Source organism: Gouania willdenowi, chromosome 11, assembly GCF_900634775.1.
Source record: "Gouania willdenowi chromosome 11, fGouWil2.1, whole genome shotgun sequence".
Lineage (NCBI taxonomy): Eukaryota > Metazoa > Chordata > Actinopteri > Blenniiformes > Gobiesocidae > Gouania > Gouania willdenowi.
This window is the reverse complement of record NC_041054.1, coordinates 13573527-13580277: the sequence shown is the minus strand read 5'-3', so window position 1 is coordinate 13580277 and position 6751 is coordinate 13573527.

The window sequence follows — 6751 nt, the reverse complement described above, 5'->3', positions numbered from 1 at the left end:
GGCCCCATCTTCCTTCCAGCATTTATATTATTTTTCAGGGTTGCTTGCTGGATCCTATCAAAACCTCCACGAGGGGCTAGAATAAGTAGTTTTATAGCTTGATAACCACAAGATTTGATGACAACAGTTCTGTGGCAATATCAGCAGATAAGAAAGTTCCAAAACTAGAAAAGTTCTGCCAACGTGTGGCATTGTACTTCATAACTGTCTCGGTTATGGAGTGGAAACGCTTACTGAGTGATTCTTTGAATGCAAACAGTGTCAGTGTGTCACACCCAAGAGCCTGGATGATAACCATTAGAGCAAACATGAAAGAAGTGTGGGGTAAACACCCAAGGTAAATTCAGTAAAGAGCTGTTACGCAAGAGTTTACTGGAATGGTTACAGGCCTGCCAGACAGAAAACGAATGAAAGATTTGGAATGATTATCAGGTTTTGTTTGAGGAAAAATTGCAGTGACAAACAGTTTTAGTTTGTGTATCAATCTTTTAACGAGAGTGCTGTGTTCCCTGTGTTAAAGCTAAAACTAGCAAGCACACATGTACTGTATACACACAAGGCCTCCCACTACAGCCCGTCCCTCTGGGTGTTTGCCATTTCAGGCTTGGTTTGTTTTCTCATCGTCATCTAGGTCCTGCTCAAGCCGGACCGCACTTGCCTGCAGTGTGCAATGTGCTGTATGGCTTGTTGTTAGGCAGACACCTGCACAAGTTGGTGACTTGCCAACGTTTTCTGAAAGCCCCACCACCACTGACACCACCATCACCACCACCACCACCACCACCACCACCCACTTCTCTTTCCATTTCCTTCCCTCCCTTTCTTTTCTCCTTCTCATTTGAAACCAATTGACAACCCGTAGCTTGTAAAGCTGATGTGCCTCCTTTCCAAAACTAAAGTCTGATATCCAAGTTAGGAATCTGGGCCTTCTACAATCACATTCAAATCTAAACTCAAAACATATTGCAATTAAAATGCAACAAGAGTTAGATATTGTGACTTAGAGCTTTCAGTTCTTTCACATTTTATTCTCCAACAATCTTTTTACGTTTAGGTGTCATAATACATTTCTTACCAACTTCATTTAGTTGGTCGATATGAGATTTTCAAATGACAGCAGAAGTCTGAATACATTTACTTTCACTGTGGTTCTATTCATTTCTGAGCTCATTGAATGACTTATTTTTCCTATTATAAGATATTATGCATGTGCGCTGCAGAGGTCCAGGTTGCAGAAATCTGATTTGGCATACATACACACACACACACACACACACAGTACAGGTCAGTGTTTGACCTGAAGAACTACCGCGGAACCATTCAAGGGAACGGCGCCATCTAGTGATTACAGAGCCCCCGTTGTTTGTTATTGTTCTAGTAATTACATTAAACTGAACAATTCCCTAATCCACATGTTTCGAAACTCAAGGCCCGGAGGCCAAATCTGGCCCTTGAGAGCATCCAGTTTGGCCCGAAGGAAAGTAAAAATGCAAAGACATGAATCATTGCGTAAAATACCAACTAATTCAGTTGGCGACATCACAGGCCCTCCAGGTACACAAAATCAATCAAACGGCACAATATTTGCCAAGGCTCATACTTTTCCCATGTTTATATCACATGATAGGAGTCAATTTGAATCCCAAACTGTTGAAAAAGCTCTAAATCTTTATTATTCATACGTGAAAGTGCAAACTAGGCACAATAATATTGACGCCTATAATCTCTTATATGAATTGAGATCCCCTAAACTAAATTGAGTTTGACTTTCTTGCCCTTTTCTAAAACTTTGTGGCGCTCCATCTCGAGCAGAGGTGCCAAATATGATCCAAGGACATTAAACTACCAAATATGACTGGTGTCCAATTTGAAGTGAAAGAAAAATCAGTAACAATTTGATCAAATCTTGGTACCATTCATGATATTTGTCTTCATAGATATGCAGTGGCTCAAAATATGTATTTGTATGTGACACAATAAGCTCATGTTGAATTATTAACTAGCTTTTGAGAAATTCAAAGGGTTTGCTGTCAAGAAATACTGTGAAAAATACTTAGTAATAAAATGCCTATCATTCATTTGTTTTTGCACAAAGAAGAACATATTTTCATGGGCAATTCTTCACAGTTTAAAATGCTTTAATTTCATTGGTTAGAGTCACAAGTTAATTGTAGGCACATACCACAATATCAAGCAACATTTTGACTTCAAAACTGAAGTCTGCAGGATTCTCGGTTTGACCATGATAAGACATAAGAGCTGCGGCTATGCCTTCATTTGTTCACTTTTCTTCGCCCCGACTGTCAAAACTCTTGTTATTGCAACAAATTGTCATGAGTTGAGGTCACATTGTGGAACAAGTCATTTTTTAATTTATCACAGATGGATTCTGGCCCACAGTCTCCAACAGCTTACTGTATTAGCTCTCCATAGAACAGAGGACACATTGACTTTCATATAAGGACACGAGGACAAACTACAGCAATTAATTAAAGAGTCTGAGTTGGTGTCTTTAAGGACCCTGAACACAATTTAAGTGAACTCCTTATTGTTACACACTCAGCAGTCATTACTCATTTGCTTGTCTTTGGGTTCTCATGCTTAGGCACGCCCGGAACAAAGACAAGGACACAAAATGTAAGACAGAAGGTACTTTATTCAAGGTGGAGCCTAATTTCTACACTCATATACACAGTCATATTGGAAAAAATGTCAGATATTACATCAGACAATTGTAATTGCATTTAATAAATGTTTAATAAATGTGTAGCAACCAAAGTAAACACACAAAATGACTCCAATACACACAAACAATAAAAAACGTGCAAAAATTGCACAAAAGTACAAGAAAAATTTATGAACACTGATAGAACAAGAATAACTCCAAAACACAAAATGACAACAAAAATTCACAAAATGACAAAAAGTTAAAGCGACAACAAATATAGAGAAAACAACTCCAAAAACAGACTAACAAGCATTAAATGCACTTAATGATCAATAATATGCAAAAAAAAAAAAAAAAAAAAAAAAAAACACACACACAATATGAGAAAATGAATGCAACAACGGGACTAAATTGCCTCCTATATTCATCCTCAAATTGGTCATTATTATATGAATTATATGAATATCTGACTATAAGGCTCTCAGATCAGAAAATCACTATTTTGTGTGATCAAAGTTGATAATCCTATTATAGGCCTATTATATGCATGCTACCAGCCTGTCATTGTACGATCTGGTTAGATCTCTGAATCTAAGCAGGTCTGGGCCTGGGTAGTAGTTGGATGGGAGACCACTGAGGATTCCAGGTGCCACAGTGGGGGGCAGGTCCAGTGGTATCTGTCATTGTGTCCTTGAGCAAGACATCTCACCCACATTGATTGAATGAATGAATGTAGTGTGTGAGTGTTGGTGGTGGTCGGAGGGACCGATGGTGCACTGTGGCAGCCACGCTTCTGTCAGTCTGCCCCAGGGTAGCTTACCACCAATAAGTGTGGAGTGAAAGAATAATGCCTTCATTCTGTAAAGTGTCTATGATACAGTGCTATATAAAATCCGATGCATTATTATCATTATTATTTGTTGTGTTCAACAGCTCGGGGCAGTGAGGTGCAAAGGGGTTCAAATGGAATGAAATCATGCTTATTTAATTGTTCATTTGTTTGGATTCTCTTTGTAAAATAAAATAAATACTCAGCTCATCTGAACTCCATAACATATACGTGTTAAGGTCAGCATGCCCCCAATGCCTTGCATAGCGATTCTGTGCAGAGAAGATATCAGTGCACTTGAAAAGAAGTGGTTGCAATCATGACTGTTGAGTGTGTGTGTGTGTGTGTGTGTGTGTTTGTGAGATCACCACACAGAGGTTATAGAACAAAGCAAAGTAGCTTACACTCAGTGCAGGGCAACGTGGAGAGAAAACAGACATGAATGAGAGGAGGGGGCTGTCTGTATATCACTCCACTCAGCAGTCTGTCCTTGGCTATACCAGGGGGCCCACACACACACACACACACACACACACACACACACACACACACACACACACACACACACACACACACACACACACACACACACACACACACACACACACACACACACACATACACACACACAGTTCTCCTGTCACCCAGGCAACACACCACATTCATTCCAGTGAGCATCCACCACCATGTTTGTTTCACTTCTGATTCACAATAGTAAGGGATTGTGTGGTTGGAAGGAGGAGGAGGAGGAGGAGGAGGAGGAGGAGGAAGAGAGAGAAACTGTGAAGAGGAGGGCAGCATCAAACTGAGGCTGTTTCACCAGAGCGCGCACAGAGTTGTAGTGTGTGTGACACCACTTATCATGCATGTGGGTGTGTCAGGGCTCTCTATCTACTGTGGGTTGGACTCTGGATCATTGGTCGTCCTTGACGTCCATATTTCCTAATAATAAGAGAAAATGGATGGAAATGTCAGGAGGAGGAGAGGTTGTTGCATGGAAGTGGGGTTGGTGGTAAGGGTAATGGAATTTTCTTGGTAAAACAAATGGATTTTCTGGGTAAGGTCAAAGCAATCAGCACACTCTTCTTTCCTCCCCCCATAGAAGGACAATAGCAAAAACAATGGCCACACTAGCATACATGTAAATATCCTAGCCAAAAAAAGTAAAAGGAAGAGCCAAAATGTTGGGAGCCCTGCTAACACTGAAAGCCTACCTTTGAATTTGTATAAAAAAAAGCTCTGGAACAACATGAAAGCTTCAAATCACCCTGTACTTTTTCTGGCATTTACACACGCCACCAAACATAAAACTTGTTCATCTTCAGTGAGTGCATGAAGAATTGTTAATGGGTTTTTAAATATTGTGAATTAATTTACACATGCACGCCGTAACTTCTTTGTAGAAGTAGCTTTCAGATTTGACAGAAAACGTGTTTTAGCGTGAGGTCTCCTAAAAAAAGTCAACCTTGCTCTTGTGTCAGCTTTCTGTTAGCATCTCTTATGACAACGTGTCCTCAATCAGCTGTAAAATACACTAAAAACAAATATAATCTAATTTATATCCTATCTATTGGTTGCCTTGTTAGGCTTCCTAATCGATGAAAATGTAGGTTTTAATATTTTTGGTGTGGGCGTCTGAGCCTTTTGTACCCCTCGACTTTTAATTTTAAAATGTGGGAAAATTTTTAGCTACATATGTGTAGAACTGTACACAGAACTGTAACATGGTTCCCCAGTTTTGTGTAAAATTCGAATTGACAATTTTTATCAAATTTTCATGGCATTACAATTACAAAGTCAATTATCTAAACTCAATTTAATTACGATTCCAACAGCAACTGATTTTTTAAAATTGCAATTACAATTATAAGTATGCCACAATTGTAAATAATTATCAATTACGTAATTACAATTTTAATTGACCACAACCCTGGTCGTTACTCATGATGGAATTAAACGTTCTGATAAAGAATGAGAGAATGTACTTTGTACAAGAAGAAAATGTGACGTCAGCCTTTAAATTCAGATCTTTCAATTGGCTTTACTTCATTTCTGAGTGAGACAGATACTGTAGGAAGTCAACATTGATTTACAAGCCTCTTGTTGCAATAGCCTGTGATTTCCCCACACTGAATGCAGACTGTAGGGCTCACCTCCCAGTGAAGGTTATCTTATGTGCAGGAGAGCCTGATTTCAGTGGTTCCAACACTGGGACCTTTGTGTCCGTTACGTTTTGGCTTCAGTATGAATTATTTAACTCCAGTGTCAGGAGGAGCTGGGAGCCCAAAGCGAAGCCTGTCACATGGAGAAAAAGGCAGTTTAATGTGCTCTGCCACCAGCTGGCAGAGCTGAGAAGTCACCCAGCATCTGTTGGACCTCAAATCAAATCACTGAACTGCACTCGTATATACAATAATGAATTATCCTCACTGAACTCCACACTCAACAAAAGATTTGGTTTCTCTACAACATTCAACTTTTTCCTTATTTTATGTTCTTATAGTTTCAATTACTGCATTTTATGCCTGGTTCTTCCTATTTTTTCCATTTGAAAATAGTGCATGGAGTTCTGCTTGGTGGGCAATAGTTTTCATGACTTACAGCGAGATGAGGAAACCATAGCAACAAAAGAAAATAGTTGGACAAACCTTACTGAATTGTTTGCATTGGTAACGCCTAAATGAAGTAAGTTCTTTGAAATTAACGCTGCTTTCCGGAGTTTCTGAGAAACGTCTTGATGTCCTGCCCTAAACTGCCTCCCACTGCCTCTGCCAATCTACCAGAAGCCACGCCTCTACTTTTCTGCACGCGCATCGCGGAACATCATAACAAGGTTGCATCGGGTCGCATTGATATAGGTCTATGGGTCAGGTAGGAGCCAAAATCAAATTTAACTGTTTGCTGTTTTTTCCGTGCACAGTTCTGCATTCACTTTGATTGACAGTTTCAAAAACAGGAAGTCGAAGCCTATTGGCGCACTCAGCGATTGTTTTCATTTGTATAAGGGTCTATAGGACGAAGGAGGGACTTATATACATTAATGTAAATTAATGACCACTGGCAGTAGACCATAGTAAAAGACTAGTTAGGTATTTTTTCGCATTTCAAAAGAATCATACATAAACATAGATTTCTCAGAAACTTCGGATATCAGCTTTAAGTTAATAAATTAGATTAATATGCGTTTGATTTAATAGACATGGGCCTAATAATCTAATTGTTCTCAAATCAATGTTTTGCATTAGTCCAACTTT